A 24,885-nucleotide genomic window follows, 5' to 3' on the forward strand; every position below is an offset into this window, starting at 1 on the left:
CTCCTCATAGATAGTAAAGGACAAGAACAATGTTATCTGGATCCCATTTCAACTGATTTACTCAGCTTAATTGCAATAAATTCCATCATCCTTTCCAATTCAATTGTCTCTATCAAAAATTTTGAATCCTTTACTCTGTGCCTTGGAGGAAAACCTTGCTTATTGGCCTCAATATAATCATCAGCAGCCATCCATGAAGGACAGCACGTATTGTACAAATATTTGGACTGATCATCTATTATGCCAGAAACTTTAAAAAATCTTGCTTCTCATATGATTTGTCCTCTAAAAATAACAATAGGCACTATTAACTTGATAAGACAGGGAAAAAATAATTAGATGTGGGTGGATGAAAGGGCATAGCCAGTGTTTGAAAGACAACTTTGGACCACCATTATTTACAGGAAAATAGAAAGGGTCAGAAGAAATGAAAATGTCATAATTCAACACTTAATGAAATAAATAAAGAAAAATAAGAAGAAAAACCTCGTGATGATTCTTTTCTCTGGACATTTTTACTTTATTCTTTTTCTTCAAAAATTGATAGCAAAGAAGTAATTTCAGTGAGAATTGAAGAATGAAGCATGTTAGTTTAACCTCTCAATAGGTAACTCACAAAAAAGTGCACATTGAGCTTAGATCTTGAGTGAGCAACTTTATTGCTTTTGTTTCCTTTTTTCAACTACACGAGTGTTTTTCTAGACAGTTACCATTATGCTATGCCAACTCTAATTTCTGAGATTTGTATATGCATGGTTAACTTAACTGACATGAAACTTAGTCATCCAAACAAAAGATTAAATTAGCTATAGTAATTTCTAAATCAGCAAAACATTTATTTGGGTTTTTTAAAACTGATGTGACTTTTAGACTAATTGAAAGAATATACATGTTAGGGGCCAGCACTGTGGTGCAGTAGGTTAAAGCCCTGGCCTGAAGTGTCAGCATCCCATGTGGGCACCAGTTCAAGTCTCGGCTGCTCCACTTCCAATCCAGCTCTCTGCTAAGGCCTGGAGAAGCAGTAGAAGATGGCCCAAGTCCTTGGGTCTCTGCACCCACATGGAAGACCTGGAAGAAGCTCCTGGCTCCAGACTTCGGATCAGCTCAGCTCTGGCTGTTGTGGCCTTTTGGTGGGTGAACCAGTGGATGGAAGACCTCTCTCTCTTTCTACATTTCTCTGTAACTCTGTCTTTCAAATAAATAAAAAATAAATCTTAAAAAAAAGAATATATATGTAAAGAAGTAAACAATAGTACAGAGTCAGATATTTGGATTAAAAACAAATTTTCAAGAGAAGTGAACAAAAGTAATTGATAAGAGGATATAAAGTATTAGAATAGAATGTAATATAAAGTAATAATATAAAGTATTAAAATTTAATATGGTTAAAATGAATTGTTATTTTTTAACAAAATACAAGCACTGAACTATGAGCTCTCAATCTGTAATATCTATGTAGATAATCTATACATGAAATACATAAAAAGTTAAGAAAAATAATATAGCAATACAAACATAGTAGGTGAATGATTGCCCTAAACCTTTACACACCTTTACACACTAACACACATACACACACACACCCCTAAATGTTCCCTAAATTGAGAAGATGCTGAAAGTTTTGGATTATAAAGAGCTGCCACTATTTCTTTCGGGGGGATAGTCCTAATTGAGACCTTGAAGAATTGGTGGAATACCTATCAGAGAAAATGAATTTATATAGATTAAAACTACTAACGTTTTATTTGAAAGGCAGAGTTACAAAGAGAGAGAGAGAGATAAAATCTTCTATCTGTTAGTTTACTCCCCAAATGGCAGTAATGGCCAGGGCTAGGCCAGGCTGAAGTCAAGAATCAGGAGCTTCCTCTGGGTCTCCCACCTGGGAGCAGGAGCTCCAAAACTTGGACCATCCTCCACTGCTTTCCAAGGAGTATTAGCAGGAAACTTGATTGGAAGAGGAGCAACTGGGACTTGAACCCTTGTCCATATGGGATGTTGGCATTGTAGGTGGCAGCTTAACCCACTACGCCACTAGCCCCTTTACTACTAAATATTTTGAGTGGTAACATTGTTTATAAGATCTAGACTGCTTAAAATGGTGACAATTGTAGAGAAGTTAGGTAGAATTTGTCATGATCATTGTGAAAAACAAATTGGAGTTAGAATCTTTTATGTGAATTATAGAAAAAAATCTTATTAATGAAAGTAAATAGGCTATTTGATAGAAGTAAATCATTATGTTATTGTGAATTTTTCATAATATATAAAGGGACCTGCTTTAACAAACACATATAAAATTGATAATTTATCAACAGATGAATGGAGTTGAACATAATGAAAATTCATCTATAGATATATATTAATGTAATGAAAACACAATTTACCAATTCTATAACAAATGAAAAGTCTATTCTTAGAGAAGATGAATTTATAATTAAAAGTCTCCCAAAGAAAACTCCAAAGCAAAGTTATTTCACTGGAAAATTCTACCATATATTTAAGAAAGAAAAGAACACTAGTTTACATAACCTTATGGAAAATAGAGAAGGAATGGACATTTACTACCCTGTTTTATGATGCCGTCTTAACTGTGATACTAAAACTTGTGTCATATGCAAAAAAGCATTTTATAAGCAAAGCAAAACATTATACCAAAAAATTAAGAATCAACATTACATAATTAACATTGCCACAAATATATAAAATGCTATCAGATTGACTTTAGTAATACATAAACCATGCTGCACAGAATTATGTTTGATTCATCCAAGTAATATAAAATTTAAATAACATTCAAAATCTAATTATTATAAAAATTTATATTAACAGAATATTATCAACTTGGAAGAAAAACAGTTGACAAAAACATTTCCAAAAACATTTTCAAAAATCTAGGAATAGAAAGAAGCTCTTTCATTAAGAAACAGAGAAGTCATTTTCAAATTTATCTGTGAAAATGCACAACTATCTCTTACTTACTGGTGATTTAAAAAATCATTTTCTTGTGAATCTGGGAAGAAGGCTGTGCTATTCATTCTAACCACTCCTACTAAATATTGCGTTGGAGCTAGTAGCCAAAGCCTTAAGTCAAAACAAGGAATTGAAATGGAAAATAAAAATGAAAACTGAAGAGCTGAAATGAGTTTAATTCACAACTTCTTTTGAAGAACATACAAAGGAATCTACAAATATCTCAAAGTTAATATTCAACTCAGCAAAGTGAAAAATGCAAGATCAAAATACAAAATTGAACTAAGCAAACAACTGGAAAATTAAATTTAGAAAATTATTTTCAACACAACACATGCAAAATTATTCACAACATACCTTTAAGTTACAAAATCAATGAGATAGGGAAAAGTTTTATAATATAAATAAAAAGCATGCTAAGTAAATTTAAAAATCTAAATGAAGGCCGGCGCCTCGGCTCAATAGACTAATCCTCCGCCTGCAGCGCTGGCACACCAGATTCCAGTCCTGGTTGGGGTGCTGGATTCTGTCCCGGTTGCTCCTCTTCCAGTCCAGCTCTCTGCTGTGGCCAGGAGTGCAGTGGAGGATGGCCCGAGTCATTGGGCCCTGAACCCACATGGGTGAGCAAGAGAAGCACCTGGCTCCTGGCTTCAGATCAGCGTGGTGTGCCGGCCGCAGCGCACCAGCCGCAGCAGCCATTGTGGGGTGAACCAACGGAAAAGGAAGATCTTTCTCTCTGTCTCTGTCTCTCTCTCACTGTCCACTCTGCCTGTCAAAAAAAATTTTAAAAAATAAAATAAAAATCTAAATGAATGAATATATACCATGTTAGTGGATTACCACATCAGTTGTCTACAAATTCATCTATAGATTCAATACAATCTTGATAAAATCTTAGTGGGATTTTTCTTTTTTTTGTAAATGGCAAGTAAATTCCAGTGTTAATACAGAAATGTAAAAGATCTACAACAGACACAACAGTCTTGGAAAAGAAGAGCAAAGTTGGAGGCTTCAAGACAAACTATAAAGCTACAGCAATTAAGACAGTCTAGCATTGACATAAGAATAGAAAAATAAATAGCAACAGAATGTAGTCTGGAAAGTGATCCTCACATATGTGGCCAACTGGGGTTTGATATAAAGGTGCCATGGTAATTCACTGGTGAAAGGAAAGTCATTTCACGAAGAAGTGAGGAAAAACTGGATAAATATATGGAAAAAAAACCTTGTCTGAACACTGAAATTGACATATTAGGATCTGAACAATGGTCTAACATGCTCTTGGTTAAGAGGAAGAAAATCACTAATACTGATAGTAGATGAAAATTATTAACATTTGATGGATTCATAATTTTAAAGCTGTTCATAGGCTGTAATAAAGGATTTGACAAGTCAAATTCACTGACTGTTAATGGGAAATAATTGAAATGTTTGCTATCAAATGTTGACTTCAATGCTCTCAATATCAGAAATATTACTTTCTAAATTTTCATAAACTTAAGTCAAATGTGCTGTCAAAATTGAGATCTGGGTTATAGGCCAAATTTTAAAACTAAAGAATTGAACTAGGGCTATTCTCTTGACAGTTAATACCAGAAGTTCCTGGTACTGGCAGTCTTCCTATTCCTTATAAAGAACAGTGACAGTCAAATTTGATAGGTTGCATCATTTCTGCCTTTCACGTTGGCAAAAGTAGTCACTCAATAAATATATTTTGATAAATAAATTTTAAAGTACATAAATTTAATGAGAGAACATAAGGCAAAGAGTCAAAAGACCTAGTTTACCTGAAAAATCATATTATCTGTTATTTTTTCATACCTAAAATAAGAAAGATAATACTTGTCTATCTCACAAGAATACTATAAAAATTAGAAGAAATACTAGATGGGAAAGCAATTTAAAACTGAGGTGGAAATATAAACTAATCCTTTTGAGACTAATAGGGCAAAGAGCCATATTTTTTACTACTTTAACAAAAAATCAATGATATCTTCATTTAGTAAAAACATCAGGAAGTCCAGAGGAAATTGTTGCTTATAAAAAGTGTCCATTTGTAAAACTGAATGAATCCCCCTCTGGCATATAAGCTTCACACAGACCTTTGCTATCAGCCAGACAAAGGAAGTGACAATAGTTCCTTTATTTCTTAGATTTACTACACGAAATTAAGCAGAGTTGTTTTCTGTATCTGGAAAAGGAAGGGATTCTGCAAGAAATATGCTTTAACCAAATGGTAGAATGAACCTTGTGTTTTTATTCAAACAAGAAAAACCCAAAGCAATTGTGAAAGGAAACCAAGGAAAACAGCTCCTCTATTATCTTTATTTTAGGTCAAGCCATTTGGAAGCAAGTCCCTGCATTTTGGCCCAAGTCTAATGGTATCACCCACTGAGTTTACCAGAATGGGAAATGCTAAGGTTTGCATTCTAAATAACCACAATTCCTTTTCCTTTATGTGACCAATGATCTCTGGCCTAGAGCACAATTTGATACTAAAAGGGATGGAAATGAGCCTGGTTAATAAAATAGGTTGATACCAGCAAAGGATCTAATACAATATATTTATTTAACATGTTACAGATTCCTATGGTGAATTGATTCAATATCTGTTACCTTAAATTACTAAACTTTTGGGAAAGAACAGGACACAGAAGAAATGTAACTGAAAAACTGCCTCACCAATTCCTATATTTACCAAGATTAATATAAAAATATTTTTCTTTTGAATGCCTCACAAATTCAGCATGAGCGTATTGGGGTTTAGTTACACTTTACCTACCAATTCCCCACTATATGACATTTAATTCAAGTAGCACTTGATAAGGAAAAAGCAAGAGATAACAGGAAAAATGAACAATTAGAAGTAATGCAACATAATTCTATGTAAATCATGGAACAACAGGAAGCCATGTGGGAAATCAAGAAATACTTCTAACTGAATGTAAATGAAAGCATACATGTGAAAATCTGTGATTCAGTAGCTAAAACAATTCTGAGAGGGAAATTGTTGCACTTAGTGCAAATGTTAGAAAAGAATCTGTTCTACTTAATATGACTGGTTTAGATCTGTAATTGATGCACAGTTATTCTTAAGTGTTGAAAATTAACTGAAATGTGATCCCTGTTGAACATGGTGGTGGGAATGGGAGAGGGAAGAGATGTATAATTTGGGACATGCTCAGGCTGACTTGCCCCAAGTGGTGGAGTTGGAAGCATACCAGGGGATTCCAATTCAATCCCATCGAGGTGGCATGTACCAATGCCATCTCACTGTTCCAGGTGATCAGTTTCAGTTCACAGTTGGTCATGGTGAAGGGACTGGGAGTCAAAGGGAGCACATAGACAAGTCTAGTACCTGCTAACGCTAACTGATGGAGTAAATAAAGGGGAGAGTGATCCAACATGGGAAGTGAGATACTCAGCAGACTCATAGAATGGCAGATGTCCTAAATAGCACTCTGGCCTCAGAATCAGCCCTAAAGGCATTCGGAGCTGGCTGAAAAGCTCATGAGAGTATTTCAGGCATGGAAAGCCAAGACACTCTGGCAAAAGATCTCTGTGAGTGAGATCCCAGTGGAAAGAACAGGTCATCAAAGAAGGAGGTACCTTTCTCTGAAGGGAGGAGAGAACCTCCACTTTGATTATGACCTTGTCTAAACAAGATAAAGTCGGAGAACTCAGAGGGCTTCCATAGCCTTGGAAACTCATGACTGGAGCATAGGGAGATTACTGATGCCATAGACAGGAGTGTCAATTGGTAAAGTCAACAACAGGAGTCACTGTGCACTTACTCCTCATGTAGGATCTCTATCCTTAATGTGCTGTACATTGAGATTTAATGCTATAACGAGTACTCAAACAATATATTTCACTTTGTGTTTCTATGGGGGTGCAAACTGTTGAAATCCTTACTTAATGCATACTAAACTGATCCTCTGTAAAAAAAAAAATAAATAAAAAATAAATAAATAAATAAATTATCAATTCCCAACTTGACTCTCACTGGGATTAAACATGACAATAGGTCTGCTCTGATTTCATCATCATTTAAAAAAATCATCTATTATTTTTCACTTTATGTTTCTGTGTGGGAGCAAACTGTTGAAATCCATACTTAATGTATACTAAGCTGATCTTCTGTATATTAAGATAATCGAAAATGAATCTTGATGTGAATGGAAGGGGAGAGGGAGTGGGAAAGGGGAGGGTTGTGGGTGGGAGGGACGGTGTGGGGGGGAAGCCATTGTAATTCATAAGTCATACTTTGGAAATTTATATGCATTAAATAAAAGTTTAAAAAAAAAAAAAGAAAAGAGAGAAAGTGTCTAACAAATTATCTGAACTTCCACCTCAAGAATCAAGAGAAAGATCAAAATAAACAAAGCAAGTGCAAGGAAGGAAATAATAAAAATGAGGGCAGAAATAAATGAGTAATTGAAAACAGAAAAACAATACAAGATGAAACAAAAGCTATATTTTTGAATAAATAAAGAAAATTGACAAAGATCTAGGACTAAAAAAGAAAAAGAGAGAAGGCATGAAATGCCAATATTGGGAATGAAATAAGGGCTATCACTATATACCATGCAAATATCAAAAAGATAATGAGGGAGTGCTGTGAACAACTTTACACATCAACTTAAAACTTAAATAAAAAGGTTCGGTTACTCCAAAAATAGACTTTCACCACTTAATTGGTCTTTACGCCAATTCTATACAGTCTCTTACAAAAATTGAAGTGGAGGAAATAATTCACAGTTCATTTTATGAAGCTAGAATTACCTTGATACAAAAACCAAATATAATCCAAGAAAAATAGACAGGCTAATAAATTGTATGACTGTAGATACAAATATCCTTAAGAACATTAACAAGCAGAATTCAGCAATATATAGAAAATACTGCACACCATGACCAAATGGTATTTATACCTGCCATCCAAGTCTGGGTCAATATTTGAAGAGTGTTTAGTACAATCCATCATGTTATCAGTCTAAGAAAAATCATATTGGTATGCCAATTGATTTAGAAATAGCATTTGACAAAATTCAACTAACATTATACTTTATGGTGAAAGAATGAATGCTTTCTCCAGAACTGGGAAAATAGTTTTGTTTTCTGTTCTCCATACCCTTAAATATAATATAAAAAGAAACAAAATGCATATCAATGAGTAAATTAGAAATAAAACTGTTCCAATTCTTCTTGACTATGTGAAAAACCCACAGAATTCACCAAAAAAAAAAAATCCTGTAATTATAAGTCCATTAAGATAAGTTGATTTTAGTGCAATTTCTTTTAAATCCATGCATATGAGGAGTATTCAAAAGCTACAAGTAATGCACCTAAAGAAACTAGGCATAGAATTCAAAAATTTTTGCACCAAAATAAACTTAGCTTTTAATTTCATTTTTCATGACCTTTGTGAAGTACTATGGTAATCCTTGGGCCACTTGGAAAATTTCTGTGAACTTAAATAGTAGTTTTCCTTTTTTTTTTTTTTTTAGATTGATTTATTTATTTGCAAGTCAGAGTTACACAGAGAGAGAGGAGAGGCAGAGAGAGAGAGAGAGAGGTCTTCCATCTGATGGTTCACTCCCAAATGGCCACAATGGAGAGAGCTGTGCCAATCCGAAGCCAGGAGCCAGGAGCTTCTTCTGGGTCTCCCATGTGGGTGCAGGGGCCCAAAGACTTGGGCCATCTTCCACTGCCTTCTCAGGCCACAGCAGAGAGCTGGATTGGAAGTGGAGCAATTAGGACTTGAATTGGCACCCATTTGGGATGCAGGCACTGCAGGCAGTGGCTTTACCCGCTACACAGCGCCGGCCCCTAAATAGTAGTTTTTCTTTTTAATGAACTATGCTTTATTGAGTATCAACACTGTATAAAACTCAAAATATTGGTTTTACTATTCTTTGTTTTCTTTGATTCATTAATGGTAATATTGACATTGACAAGGCTTTAAGTCCTTTATCCAGACTCCAGAGATATTCAAAATAGGCAAATGTTGAGTTTTCACCTCACCGCAGTTAGAATGACTCTCATACAGAAGTCAACAAACAACAAATCCTGGGGAGGATGTGATGAGAAAGTAAACTAGTGTAGCTGCTGTGGAACACAGTATAAAGATATTTCAGAAATCTGAATAGAGACCTACCTACCAGTTGATCCAGCCATCCCACTCCTGGGAATTTACCCAAATGAACAGAAATCAGCATCTAAAAAAGTTACCTCTACCCCCTTGCTTATTGCAGCTCAATTCACAATAGCTATGATATGAATCAACCCAGATGTCTATCAACTGAAGACTGAATCAAGAAATTGTGGTACACCATGGGATACTACACAACAGAAAAAAAAAAAAAAAAAAAAAAAAAAAAAATCCTGTCATTTGCAACAAAATGGATAAAACTGGAAAACATTATACTTAGTGAAACAAGCCAGTCCCCAAAAGACAAATATCATCTGTTCTCCCTGATCTGTGGTAAATAATAGAGTACCTAAAAGATAATCTATAGGTATTCTATAGCAGTGAAATTGCTCCTTTGAGATCTGATGACTTTGAACAACCCTTGTCTCAACTGTTGAGGAACAGGTTTTTTTTGTTTTGTTTTGTTTTGTTTTTCATACTGTTTGTTGAATTCTTAGTGCAGGGTAAGTCTTATGTGTATAAAGATAGTTGAAAATAGATCTTAGTCGGGGCCAGCGCAGTGGCTCACTTGGTTAATCCTCTGCCTGTGGTGCCGCCAGCATCCCATATGGGCGCCAGGTTCTAATCCCAGTGGCTCCTCTTCCAGTCCAGCTCTCTGCTGTGGCCCAGGAGGGCAGTGGAGGATGGCCCAGGTGTTTGGGCCCCTGCAACTGCGTGGGAGACCAGGAGGAGGTGCCTGGCTCCTGGCTTCCGATCAGCGCAGCACTGACTGTGGCCGTCATTTGGGGAATGAACCAATGGAAGAAAGACCTTTCTCTCTCTCTCTCTCTCTCTCTCTGTCACTGTCTGCAGCTCTACCTGTTAAATAAATAAATAAATAATCTTAAAAAAAGAAAGAAAATAGATCTTCATAAAAATAATAATGGGAATACAAGAGGGAGGAGGAAGAAGAATTAGGTGTGTGAGTGGGAGGAAGGGTAGGATGGGAAGAATCATTGTTTCTAAACTCGCATATATGAAATGCATGAAGTTTGTATACTTTAAATAAAAGTTTTCTAGGTAAAAAAAGAAAGAAAGAAAACAGGCAAGTAGTTGAATCCTATATATAACATCAGATTAGCAATTACTAAATGCCTATTGTGGGAATAAAAATCAGGGGATACTATCACTTATTAATAATGCTAAGATCTAAAATAAGATTAAAACAATTACTTCCAATAACACTTAGATTTTTTTTTTTTTTGACAGGCAGAGTTAGACAGTGAGAGAGAGAGACAGAGAGAAAGATTTTACTTCCGTTGGTTCACTCCCCAAATGGCCGCCATGGCTGGTGCTGCGCTGATCCGAAGCCAGGAGCCAGGTGCTTATCCTGGTCTCCCATGCGGGTGCAGGGCCCAAGCACTTGGGCCATCCTCCACTGCCTTCCTGGGCCACAGCAGAGAGCTGGACTGGAAGAGGAGCAACCGGGACAGAATCCAGAACCCCAGCTGGGGCTAGAACCCCGGGTGCCAGCACCGCAGGCGGAGGATTAGCCTAGTGAGCTACAGCGCCGGCCTAGATGATTTAATACTAAGAAATTAATTCATATAATTTATTCCATTATAGATCAAAGAAGAATGGTCATTTTGATTAGCCAGAAGAAGCAATTTCTTATGAAGCTAATAGTAAATGTGAATAAATATTCTTTATTCATATGTTAAATAATACCCTTCTGAATTCAATTGCTAAGGTCACACTGTACAATAAAATGAAACATTAGAATATTAACATTAAATAATAAAGTATTTTAATATTAAAGAAATCTACCAACAATAGATGCTGGTGAGGATGGTGGGGAAAAAGGGACACTAACCCACTGTTGGTGGGAATGCAAACTGGTTAAGCCACTATGGAAGTCAGTCTGGAGATTCCTCAGAAACCTGAATATAAACCTACCATTCAACCCAGCCATCCCACTCCTTGGAATTTACCCAAAGGAAATTAAATTGGCAAACAAACAAGCTGTCTGCACCTTAATGTTTATTGCAGCTCAATTCACAATAGCGAAGACCTGGAACCAACCCAAATGCCATCAACAGTAGACTGGATAAAAAAATTATGGGATATGTACTCTATAGAATACTATAAAGCAGTCAAAAACAGTGAAACCCGGTCATTTGCAACAAGATGGAGGAATTTGGAAAACATCATGCTGAGTGAATTAAGCCAGTCCCAAAGGGACAAATATCATATGTTCTCCCTGATCGGCGACAACTAACTGAACACCAAAGGGGAAACTTGTTGAAGTGAAATGGACACTATGAGAAACAGTGACTTGATCAGCTCTTGTCCTGACAGTTGATGTACAATATAATACTTTATCCATTTTAGTATTTTTTTTGTTCTAGTACCATTGGTTGAACTCTGTAATTAACACACAATTATTCTTAGGTGTTTATATTTTAACTGAAAAGTGATCCCTGTTAGGAATTTGGAAAACATTATGCTGAGTGAAATAAGCCAGTCCCAAAGGCACAAATACCATATGTTCTCCCTGATCCGTGACAACTAACTGAGCACCAAAAAGGAAACCTGTTAAAGAGAAATGAACACTATGAGAAACGGTGACTTGATTAGCCCTTGCCCTGACTGTTGATGAACAACTTAATATGTTATCCCTCTTAGAATTTTTTTGTTGTTGTCCTACTTAATACTTTTGGTTGAATACTGTAATCAATACACAGTTATTCTCAAGTGTTGAAAGTTAACTGAAAAGTGATCACTGTTAAAGCAAAGAGGGGGAAACTTTGGTCTAGTAGTTAAGATACCAATTGGAAGCTCATATCCCATTCAATTCCAGGCTCTAGCTCCTGATTCCAGTTGGGTACCTGTAAATGCAGATGGTGAGAAGCAGCAAGTCATGGCTCAGATAACTGGATCCAAAGGCCTAGACTGATTCTGGCCTCCTGGCTTCAGCCTGGCCCAGCCCCAGTTGCTATAAGCATTTGGGGAGTGAACCAGCAGACAGAGCTCCATCTATCTCTGTCTCACTTGTGCTCTCTCTCCTTGTCTCTCAAATAAAAATAAATGAAGAGACACTGTTTTATATATGACTGAGATAAGTCATTTTAGGAATGCTAGTGGTAGGCAAGATATTTTAAAAAATGCATACATATATTTTCATTTCCTATGAGATTTAAGCCAATCTATGTCTATCTTAATTTTTGCTACAAATAGTTCTTAATTTTTGCTATAACTCTTGAAAATAGGAGCACAGAAATTCATGTTCAATAAACATAATAAAAAACATCTCCCATCTCTATACCTCTACCAAATAGTCATTTCCACTAAACAATTTAACAGTTTTTCTTCCTTGCCAATCAATTAATTCAATCAAGACACTGATTGTGGGGCCAGCGCCGTGGCTCACTTGGTTAATCCTCCACCTGCGGCCCAGCCAGCATCCCATATGGGCACCGGGTTCTAGTTCTGGTGGCTCCTCTTCCAGTCCAGCTCTCTGCTGTGGCCAGGGAAGGCAGTGGAGGGTGGCCCAGGTGTTTGGGCCCCTGCAACTGCATGGGAGACCAGGAGGAAGCATCTGGCTTCCGGCTTTGGATCGGTGCAGCGCTGGCCATAGCGGCCATTTGGGGAGTGAACCAATGGAAGGAAGACCTTTCTCTCTCTCTCTCTCTCTCTCTCTCACTGTCTAAATCTATCTGTCAAATAAAAAAAAAAAAGACACTGATTGAAGATTTGTGAGTATAAAATTGACCAAACATAAATTTTCTTCTCAATTATTACATGTATAAATAAATTTGCTAAACATACTACAAGTTTGTTTTAAAGTATAATCAATAGTTTTCTGCCACAATAATGCATTTTATGTCTTAGCTTTTCTTTTTGGTACTGGATTTCCAAAAAAGGTTTTAATTTTCTCATCAATAAATGCAATTTAGGTTATGTATTGGTATTATTCACTTTTATTGGATAAGAATAAAGTTCATAAATTCAACTTTCCCAAGACCACACAACTAGCAAGTTTTGTTAGAGTTGAGATCTGAACCCAAGAATTCTGATTCCAGAATTCCTTGTGTAATGACCACCTAATTGTTTTAAATCTCTCAGTATCAAGCACCATCCTAGATATTCATCACCTTTAACTGCCAATCGGTTGTCACATTACTTAAAAAGTCTACAGTGCTATTCATGATGGCCCGGAGACCCAAAATAAATATCTTATGTATTTCAAGTTAAAGGAAACGGAAGGAAGAGAGACATGAAGTTGGCAGGTCAGTCAGATAACAGAGAAGTGATTCATTAAAGGAGAAAGAACACAGTTTGCAGAAACAATGACTCATGATATCCCTGATGCAGCTGGGAAATTGACTAGGAAATAAGTCATAGATCTGAAATGAGAATGCTTTGAGATTACTATTGAGCTTTCTCTACTTAACTTCTATATTTTCTATGCAAAGTACTTGTATATATATAAATTAAGAATTCTTTTGTGGGTTTCCACCATTCTTTTGAAAGTGAAAAATTTTGCCTGCCTGATAGTCAAACTAAACTTAATGTTGGATTCTAAACCCTTCAAAAATAGCTTCCAATTCTCTTTTCTATTTTTATCTTTTTTATATATATATATACTTTATTTAAATTATACGTTTCTCTCTTTTCTATTTTAATAAAATTATGATAAAGCTCTTCTCATTAAGCGGTGTTGCTATTGTTATTTTGCTTAATTTAATGAAGTGCTTCCTTAATTCTTTATGTGTACTTCACACAGTTTGTTTAAAAAGTTTTTTAGCCACTGAGCTGGCCAAGTATGAAACCCAATTTCTATTTTATTTTAGTTCATATAATTTGGAATATGTTTTGCTAAAGGTTTATGTGTTTAGTTTATTAGTTAGATAGATTGATAGATTAGGTGGAAAAAAACTTTTTTTATCCTGACATAAAATGGGCTGTGGAAATATTTTAGTAGTTCATTAAAGAATTATGATTTGATTGCTGTACTTTAAAATAATGAAATAAAAATGTGAAAAAGTCCATGTTGGACGGTGGATTTGAATCTCAACTGCTGTGCCCCAATCCAGCTTCCTGCTCATGCATCCTGGAAGGCAGCAGATGATGGCCAAGTGCTCAGACCCCTGTAACCCACATGAGACTTGCAAATGGAGTCCTGGACTCCTGTCCCAAGCCTTAGCTGTCGCAGGCATTCTGGATATTGGAAGCGTGAACCAGTAGATGGGAGATCTTTGTCTCTCTGTTTCTCTCTCTCCCTCTCTTCTCTGTTTCTTACTCTCTGTTGCTCTGCCCTTCAAATTGATGTAAATAAATAAATAGCAACAAAAAAGAGAGAAATTATATATAAAACAACATTTGAGGGTAATAGAAATTGAAAGCAATTTCTGAGAAAATAATTCAGCATGTTTTGCTACTAGTATTTTCTATAATATAATTTGCCTAATATTCCATGTTCTATAATCAGTCAGTAGCCAAGGTTTTCTTATTAGGTAATAATTGAAGAAGTAACTATGATAATTTATGTAGGTTTCATTAGTATTACACCTTGAGCAAACAGACTTTGTGTGCAATGGATAAGTTCCAAACGAAGACTTTTGCAATATGTTTTAATTCTCAAATTCCTGCCTTGTTTTTACATAGGATATTTAGAGACAACTAATTTTTATGTAGTGTTTTTACTTGTTAATTAACTGATCAAGCCGGCACTGCAGCTCACTAGGCTAATCCTCCACCTTGCGGCGCCAGCACACCGGGTTCTAGTCCCGGTTGGGGCACCGGATTCTGTCCTGGTTGCCCCTCTTCCAGGCCAGCTCTCTGCTGTGGCCAGGGAGTGCAGTGGAGGATGGCCCAGGTGCTGGGGCCCTGCACCCCATGGGAGACCAGGAGAAGTACCTGGCTCCTGCCATCGGATCAGCGCGGTGCGCCGGCCACAGTGCGCTGGCCGCGGCGGCCATTGGAGGGTGAACCAACGGCAAAGGAAGACCTTTCTCTCTGTCTCTCTCTCTCACTGTCCACTCTGCCTGTCAAAAAATAAAATAAAAAATAAAAATAAAAAAATTAACTGATTAAAGTTTCAGTTTTAGAAGATTATGAGATTTTCCTTTTTTTCACATGAGTATATGTGAATGGGAACCTGCCTCCCCAGTAATCAAGAGGTTTGTGTTTTTTTTTTTTTTATTTTTTGTAATTTTGGAAGATTGAATTTTATTTTATTATTACTAGAAAGCTAGAAGCTGTAAATCATGAAATGTCCTTTCAATTCAATTTTTTTTCATTAAAATTATTTTGGGGGCCTGCTCTGTGGCGTTGCAGATAAAGCTTCCACCTGCAGTGCCGTCATCCCGTTTGGGCGCTGGTTGGAGTCCCAGCTGCTTCTCTTCCAATCCAGTTATCTGCTATGGCTTGGGAAAGCAGTAGAAGATGACCCAAGTCCTTGGACCCCTGTATGCCTGTGGGAGACCTGGAGGAAGTTTCTGGCTCCTGGCTTCGGATCAGCACAGCTCCAGCCACTACAGCCAGTAGGGGAGTGAACCATCAGATGGAAGACCTCTCTCTCTGCCTCTCCTTCTCTCTCTATAACTCTGACTTTCAAATAAATAAATAAATCTTTTTTTAATAAAAAGATTATTTTACACTTGATCTTAGTCAAAAGGCCGGGAAGCAATGAGAAAAAGATCATTTTAAATGCAATCCAGAGAAATGTTTTTTCTCTAGAAAGCAAGATTCCATTTTACTGCTGTTTATTTGATCTGTTGTCTACACCTACAAATCCTATAAATACCAACCACCAATCTCATATTGGAGTTTTGTTTTTGTTGTTTTGTCTTTGAAGTAGGCAAGTGATGATAAAGATGGAAAGTCTAGTCATGAAAAACTTGAAAATATTTTAAAAGAAGTTTTTTTGACCGTGAGTTGATGCTATTATTTAATAATAGTATTCATTCTCCATTTCTTCCTCTTATAGATTTGCATAAAAATGCATTGTTTTTGCCCATACTTGTGAAACAGAGAAAGAGGTACAGTGTAATCAGGTATTCAAATATATTTCCATTGTATGTGAGAAAAGAAGATGATTTCTCATTCCCTTGAAAGATCGTAGAGAGATGGTTGGTTCTCAGTGAGAGGTAAACTGTGGCTCTTCACAGTGAAAGAAACTGAGAAATACATACCTACACTAGACACTAACAGACATCAGGTTTGCATAAGAGTGACTTTGTCTCGTGTCTTGTGTTCCCAGGAGCCAAGCAACTGTTGCCTGTTTTGTTGTAGATTTTTACTCCTTGCCAATTAATTGTTTTTTAAACAATAGGTGATGCCGACCATGGGAACCTTAATAACAGTGTATTCCCTAACAGTGTTCCGGATGTCATACATATATATTTGGTGGGAAAACAAGGTGGATAAAGCAGAGTCATTGACCAGACAAATAATATTTGAAGGTACTGAATTAGTATGAGGAAGTTTATGCTAAATTAGGAAGTGTGTTTGGTTAGGATAGGAAATGCTATGTATTTGAACATGGTAGGAAAAAAATAATTTCTTCTGTCTGGAAATTTAATTGGCAAAATTCTCAGGTTTGCATGGTGTTTCTTAAACTTATTTTTCATTAAGTCTCCATCTTTCTTACCAACAGGGTTTATTTACTTAGATCATTCTAAGGGATAAGGATAAAACATTCTTTAAAAGTTCAATCCCTTTTTTATTTTATAAAAGGTAGTACTTTAACTTAACTCTATTTCATTCCAAAAATATTTTTTCAAACAAACATCAAAGAAAATTTTATTTCAATCTTATCAAATCATACAAAAAGAAAAAAAAAGAATTTGGAAAAGAGATTGTCCTTTTATAATTTTAAAGAGAAGATGCATGCAATTTTTAATATCTCTTTTGCTAAAAGAACAGTGAACAAACAGATGTATTTGACTAAAACAATGGAAGAAATTAAAATTCTTACTTAGATCTGGGAAAAAACTAAGTGACATCATGTCATATTAACTTAATGTTTCCTCATAGAAAGTAATTAAATACTTTCATAATTTAATTATACTGGTAAAATTTTCATGAGGTAACCTTCAGGGTTTAATATCTAGTGTTGCTTAAAATGAGTCCTTTATCTATTCTTTAAACTCTTTTTCATTTATTTCAAAAGCAGAGAGATAGTGACAGAGATCTCCCATTCACTAACTCCCCCAAATGCCTGAGGAAGCCTGGGCTGGGTCAGGCTGAAGGCAGGAATCAGGGACAAAATCCAGATCTTCCACAAGGATGTCAGGGACTCAAGATCTGCTGTCTTCTAGGATTTGCATGAGCTGGAAGCTGGAACTGAGAGCAGAGCCAGGACTTGAACACAGGCACTCTGATATGATATACAAGCATCCCAAGCAGCATCTTAACATAGAGCTGTGCCAAACAGCCACCCCTCTTCTTATTTTTTATATTGCCTATGGCCTCAAAATAAAAATGATATCCATTTGTATCAGTCACTTTACATTAGCATACTATGTGTTAGCAAAATAAATATATGCTAGTTGGGTTAATTTATATGATCATTGCACTAAATATCAGGAAAGCAGTTACACAATCCACCATGATTAATTTCATTCTGAAATGAAGCAGTAACTCTACTCCTTTAACTGAATCTACCTGTTATGGTTTAAATATGGTCATTCAGACAAATGTTTAGTCCCCAAAGTCTTACATTAATGATATTATGAAAGTGCAAGCTTAATCTGATTATAGTTTTCAGGGGCAGGGGTCTTTGGAAAGGATTAAATTAAGTTAGGTCAGCAGCATAAAGCCCTATGATGGAACCCAACTGGCTTAATAAGGAAGAGAGACTACATAGACATAGAAGATGCACATGCTCCCTATCTCTTGCCATTGATGCTCTATATCACCTTGAGATTCTGTCAGCAAGCAATCATTGCTAGATGAGGTCCCTTGACCTTGCACCTTCAAACCTGAACCAAAATAAATCTTTTTTCAAAATAAAGTTAGACGACCCCATGTATTTTGTAATAGTAATGAAAGACTGAGGAATACACTGCCATATCATAGTCAATTTCTTTAGATATAAGAAACAAGTTCTCTTCAGCTGAAATAATTTGGTTGTATTTGAGCAAAATTACATTTTTCAGGTAACCTGATTTATAGTTTTAAATATTTCTATCTATATTGTCTGACTCAATTGTGTATTAAAACCAAACAAGTGGCTGTTCATTTAAGTTATTGTGCAATAATTGAAAAGTGTATTAAAATACCAATATCTGCATTTTAAATATTAGAATGCTAGGATATGGGTGTGTATGCATCTAGTTCATTGTGTGTTTACAGAAGGAGTCTTAACTTTTATGGTGATTTATTTCTTCCCCATAGTTTGGCCAATTTTAACTTCTTGATTATATGAGAAGGAAGCAAAGAAAATTTTAAGCTAAATAATTCAGATTCACTGTTCTACTGAAGAACCTCAAAAAAGGTAAAATACTTCTTAAAAGTATAAGAAACATAATAATTGGGGCTGCTGTTGTGGGTCAGGGGTTTAAACCACAGCCTGCAGCACCAGCATTCTATATGGACTATAGTTTGAGTCACAGCTGTTTTCACTTCTGATCCAGCTCCCTGCTGATACACTTGGGAAAGCAGTGTAATATTGCCCAAGTGCTTGGGCCTCTACGACCCATATGGCAAACCCAGATGAAGCTCCTGGCTCCTGGCTTCATTCAGCCTGGCCCAGCCACGGCCAATGTGGTCATTTGGTGAGTCAATCAGTTGATGGAAAACTCTCTCTCTCTCTGTCTCCCCTCTCTGTAATTCTACCTTCAAAATAAATCTTCAAAAAATGAAATTATAGTCTAATTGTTGAAAAATTCAGGCTTTATTTGGCTTTGCAGGAATCTAGATAAGAATCTAGATCAGCCTATGAGAAATATGACAGGTGTGTCTAAGGAGGAGCTACCTACTTTGACTCAATATCCAACTTTAATTTACACAGTAGCATAGAAGGAAATTTTAGAAAGTTCCTAATATGTATCAAAGGATAGATGAATATAATTTTATTGGGTGTTCCCAACAAATCTCTGAGATGGACCATCACCTTCATTTTACAGTGTTGGAAATCTTACATAGCTCTGAATACATGATAGAGCAAATGAGGAAAGTTCTCATGCAGCATTCTCTTTGCTGCTGTTATTGTCAAGTTAATATAACTTTTCCTGAAAGGACTGTTTGAATCAATGGTTTCTAAGCATTTGAATTTTTTTGATACCTGTAAAAATAACTTTCAAAAAGTCAAAAAATATATCTTAGACTGATAATATTGTCAGTCTTTTATTTTGAAAACATCATTAAAGTTTTGATCCATCATAGTTTCATTAAAGAATTATTTTAATGTGAAAATTGTAAGGTTAAAATGAAAGACAGAGCTACATTGATAAATGTAGCTTTAAGAAAACTCCAGGCTGAGTGTTTGGTGCACTGGTTAAAATGCCACTTGGGGACAGCCATTGCAGTACATTGAGCTCCATAGAGACAGTGCCTGGACAAGGGAGAGCAGATTGGCAATGGGCAACTCTGCCTCACTGAGACAAAATAACTAAATACGGGCAAAGGAGATCCTAACAAGCCAAGAAACAATATGTCATCATATGCATTCCCTGTGCAAACTTGCCTGGAAGAGCACAAGAAGCAGCACTCAGATGCTTCTGTTAACTTCTGAGAGTTTTCTAAGATGTGCTGAGAGAGAGAAGACCACGTTTGCTAAAGAGAAAGGAAAAATTTGAAGACATGGCAAAGCAGATGAAGTGTGGGGAGCAATCCGGACTAGACTGAGTTACTGGAATTAAGACTTATTCTATGCATCTGCTCTCCCACAATATGGCGCTGGGAGAGAAGTAAACAGCTTCCGCACAGCTGCCTCCAGTTCAACTGATAAACTGTAGGACTTGCTCCTGATTGGAGGAGAGCAGCGTACTCGGCGTGTGGGCAGCCGAGTTGGGATTGGCGGAGGAGGACTATAAAGGAGGAGAGAGACGGCATGCACCAGGAACATCTATGGGGAACATCTAAGGGAACCCGTGCAGCCCCCGAGAAAGCCGGCCGGCGGTGTGCCGCTCCCCTGCGGAAGTGGGGAATGTGGCCAGGGGGAACTGCCCTTCCACGGAGGTGGAAGGGATAGTAGCCAACCCGGGAAGAACCAGCAGCAAACCCGGGGAGGGCCGAGCAGACGAAAGAACAGCGCAGGGTCTTGTGTCGTTCCTCCGCGAAGAGGGGGAGCGACATAATGGTGCCGTGACTCGGATAGGAAACCTAGGACAGATAGGAAACTTAGGAGGGAAGAAATGACTCGGATAGGAAACCTAGGACGGATATGAAACTTAGGAGGGAAGAAACGGGAAGAACTGGGAAAATACCGGAGAGAGAGACTAGCAAACAGCCTAGGGAAAAGCCGGACGAAAAGGGTGCCGGAAGAAGCTATTGAAAGCCTAGGCATAGATTCAGATATGGACTACGGGGGAAGCTGGGAGAAATCTCTAAGGTCAGAAGCGAAAGTGAAAGCTAGAACAAACAGACTCGGACGCGGACTGTGGGGAGAGGCCAGGAGAAATGAGGGAGGAATATCGTTGGAGGAAAGTTTGGGGAAACATACCGGGTAGAGAAAAATGTTAGGGAAATTGAAGCCGCGGGGGGCAGGCCAAGGCGGACACGAAAGCCACTTTGGGATTCTCAAGTTAGCCCGGGAATAGGGGGCGAAAAGTTGAAACCAGAAGCTGAAACGTGAGCCTGGTTGGGATCCGTCTGATTAGCCCGGGGAGCAAAGGACGGGAAGCCAAACCGTGGGGTGGAGACGTACGCTGGGTTGAATTCGCCAGGCTAGCCCGGGGAACTTAGATTGAATGCTAGTGGCGGACACGTAAGCTACGCTGTGTTACTCGCGGAAGCCGCCGCGTGCAGAGAGAGCACGGGGCGTGAATAGATAGGGAACGGGGCTGGCGAGGCCGTGGTTCAGACGCGAAAGGGTTAAGTGCGAGACCGCGGAGCGCGCGAAGCCAAGCCGCGCAGCCGGGAAGCTGCGGGGATAAGAGAAACAGAAGTTTAGAAGTAAAAGAGAAATAGGAATGCTGGAAGATAGAAGTAAAATGGGAGAAATAGGAATGCCCGGAGATAGAGAAATAGAGAAATAGAAAGGCCTCCCTACAACACTGCAATGTGAGAGCTTGGATTCGGTCTGCCTGATTAAGTGAGGCGATGAGCACGATGAGCACCTGCGGCGGCTAGCAGCTTATGCGCCACAGGTCACCGAAGACAGGCACGAATTAACATCAGTAAGGCCTCCCCACAAAAAGGCAATGAGAAGGCTTGGATTCGGTTTGCCTGATAGAGCTTGTAAGCCCCTGCAAGCAGAGTAGAGCATGCGCTGCAGGGCACCGAACACAGGCATGCATCAGTGCCTAAAAACCTCCTCACAACATGGCGAAGAGAGGACCCGGATTCGGTTTGCCTGATAGGACTTGTAAGAACCTGTGGCAACTCTAGCAAGTAGAGCAGAGTGTGTGCCATGGGGCACCGAAGACAGGCGCGTATCAACGCCAAAAATAAAAAGAAAGGGGGATCTGTGGGGAGCAATCCGGACTAGACTGAGTTACTGGAATTAAGACTTATTCTATGCATCTGCTCTCCCACAATATGGCGCTGGGAGAGAAGTAAACAGCTTCCGCACAGCTGCCTCCAGTTCAACTGATAAACTGTAGGACTTGCTCCTGATTGGAGGAGAGCAGCGTACTCGGCGTGTGGGCAGCCGAGTTGGGATTGGCGGAGGAGGACTATAAAGGAGGAGAGAGACGGCATGCACCAGGAACATCTATGGGGAACATCTAAGGGAACCCGTGCAGCCCCCGAGAAAGCCGGCCGGCGGTGTGCCGCTCCCCTGCGGAAGTGGGGAATGTGGCCAGGGGGAACTGCCCTTCCACGGAGGTGGAAGGGATAGTAGCCAACCCGGGAAGAACCAGCAGCAAACCCGGGGAGGGCCGAGCAGACGAAAGAACAGCGCAGGGTCCTGTGTCGTTCCTCCACGAAGAGGGGGAGCGACAATGAAGCTCATTATGAAAACTGATACCCCTTCTATAGGGCAAACAAGAAAGAAGGTCAAGGATCCCAGTGCAACCGAGACCTCCTTTGGGCTTTTCTTGTTCTGTTCTGAGTATCTCCCAAAAATCAAAGAACATCCCAGCCTATCGTTTGGCAGTGTTGCAAAGGAACTGGGAGAGAGATGGAACCACACTGTCGCAGAGAACAAGCAGCCTGATGAATAGAAGGTTGTTAAGCTGAAAGAAAAATAAAAAAAGGATATTGCCACATACCAAGCTAAAGGAAAATCTTATTCAGCAATAACGGGAGTCATCCAGGCTGAAAAGAGCAAGAAAAAGAAGAATGAAAAAGATGAAGAGGATGATGAGGAGAGAAAGATGAAAATGATGAATAAGTTGGTTATAGAGCAGGTTTTTTTCTTTTCTATAAAGCATTTAACTCCCTTAAACACAATGAACTCCTTTTAAAAGGAAAAACTGAAATGTAAGGCTGTATAAGATTTGTTTTTAAACTGTAGTGTCTTTTTTATATAGTTAACACATTACTGAATGTATCTTTACTTACGTCTGTCCTGGTAGTATTTTCAATAGCCACTAACCTTGACTGGTACAGCATGGAGGTTGGAAATTGACACGGAAATTTAAAGCAGGTTCCTGTGAGTGCACAGCAAAAACTGTTTGTGTACAGAGAAGATAGTTTTTCATCTTCGGTTGTCTTTGATGTAGCTTGTACAAAATAATTGTCATTCCATTAACTGAATGTCACTCAGTAATTGTGAGAAAAAAAAGTTGTACCTGTTTTGATGACATTTTGATTCTTCAAAGTAAATATATTTTTTTAATTTAAAAAAAGATGCCACTTGAAATGACCTCATTCCATACTGGAGTATCTGTATTTGAGTCCCAACCCCACTTCCAGTTCTAGGTTCCTGCTAACACAAACCTTGGGAGGCAGAGCAGTTGTGTCTCTGACACCATGTGGGAGACCTGACTGTACTTTCTGGCTCCTGATTTCAGTCTGGTCTAGCTCTTAGTTTTTATAGACATTCAGGGAGTGAACAAGCAGATGTGGGAGCTCTCTCTCTCTGTCTTTCTAATAAATGGAAATAAATATTTTTAAAAATAAAGAGAAGAGAACATGCACTATATTGTGTCACTTTTATTTTAAACTGGACTGGTGAGAATTTTCCCAGTCCTGGTCCTGAAATTGCCAACAGGAAAACACTGATTTACACTATCCCTTAGGAAAAAATTCCTGATTAGCATCCAAGATCCAAATCACTTAAGAAAATAAAGCTACTATTTTGGTGGCATAACCCTACTCTTGTACTAAATGACCATAATTTTTTTCTAAAAGCCTCATAAAAGACCAAGTTATTTTAAATCTCCAGGAATGATTTTAATCATCTTGGCCTTGAAGTGCTTAAAGGCAGATTTCCAATATTCAAGGAGAAAACCAAAGCTCTTCCCGGGCAGTGAGTGTGAGGGGCTAGAGAGAAACTCAAAGAAAATGACAGATGTGTGCCAGCCAGTGCTGTGGAGGGCGGAGCCCCAGAGGAAGCGAGAGCTCAGCCTTGAGGACTCTGAGTGAAGAGGCTGTGGCAGGGACACCGATGCTGGCACCCAACAGCCAGGCTCAGGTGCAACAAGAGCAGCCCCTGGGGCAGAGGTTAAGCTGAACCAAGGGATGGCACAAGAACCAGAGCTCTCTCTGTCAAGGCTAGCATTTTGCAAGGGAACTTGAAAAAGTTTATGGAAAATAGAATTAAAAGATAAATTAATTTTGGTACAAAGAGAAATTGAAATCCTTGCATAATTTGTTTTTCATAATATGAATTGTCTGTGAACGTTTTGAAGAGCCCCTATTACATTTGCCACCATGGAATTTGAATAACCTCAGGAGAAGGTCAGGAGCTTTTCAAATCACAGAGATCTAATATGAAATTATTTCTCAGTCAGCTGAGCACAGCAAATAAAATACTTGTCCCAGACCTGACGTTAAAACATTCTCAACATTATCAAAGACCATCCTTCACTCTCTGCCCTAAGATTCCTATCCAAAAGATGGAAAATACAAAAATAAGTGCAGTCATGAGTCCGAGAGACTTGGCCTGAAAATTGAATGTTAGGTAATGATCCATACATCACCTTAAAACTAATGACTCAGAAAGGCAATCTTTTGTTTTAGTTCATGAATCATGGCAAAGGTGGGTTGTTCTTTAGCTCTTGGTCGCACTGTCTCGTGTGTCAGAATTCAGCTGAGGATCAACTAAGGGTCAGCCTTGGGGAACTTATGCTTTATCTGATATGTTTCTTTGTCTGATACGTTTACCGCTTTGCCTTGGACAAGTGAAGTGACTTGGCTTTATTTCACTTGTTCTTTCATTAGGTTCACCTTTGCTTGTTTATATAGCAAATGCAAAAGTCCTATGAGACAAGATGAAATTATGTAAAACAGTGGCACTGCAGCTGCATTCGATGAGTCAGAGCACCAGCAGAGGAACGTCTATAAAGTCACATTTCAAAGGGTATGGAATGGAGAATTGTGGGCATTTTACCATCAACTATGCTGTCCATTTAGTATTTGGAAGTGAGGAAGATAGAGCTGTTAAGTGCTACTGCTAGTGACCAGGCACTTAATATATGCTAGGTGGATGTAAGTATGCAGTGATT

The 24,885-nt window shown here is 38.1% G+C and overlaps 1 long non-coding RNA gene across 1 annotated transcript in view; it reads right to left on the minus strand.

Annotated features, from left to right (window-relative positions):
- Positions 1–637: 637 nt before the first annotated feature.
- Positions 638–24,885, minus strand: part of LOC127492972 (uncharacterized) — a 72,885-nt gene continuing 48,637 nt past the window's right edge. Inside the window, exon 3 of the long non-coding RNA XR_007922843.2 lies at positions 638–3,739. This is a non-coding gene — a long non-coding RNA (uncharacterized lncRNA). The remainder of the gene's footprint in view (positions 3,740–24,885) is intronic.

This window comes from Oryctolagus cuniculus, chromosome 5 (genome assembly GCF_964237555.1).
Source record: "Oryctolagus cuniculus chromosome 5, mOryCun1.1, whole genome shotgun sequence".
Lineage (NCBI taxonomy): Eukaryota > Metazoa > Chordata > Mammalia > Lagomorpha > Leporidae > Oryctolagus > Oryctolagus cuniculus.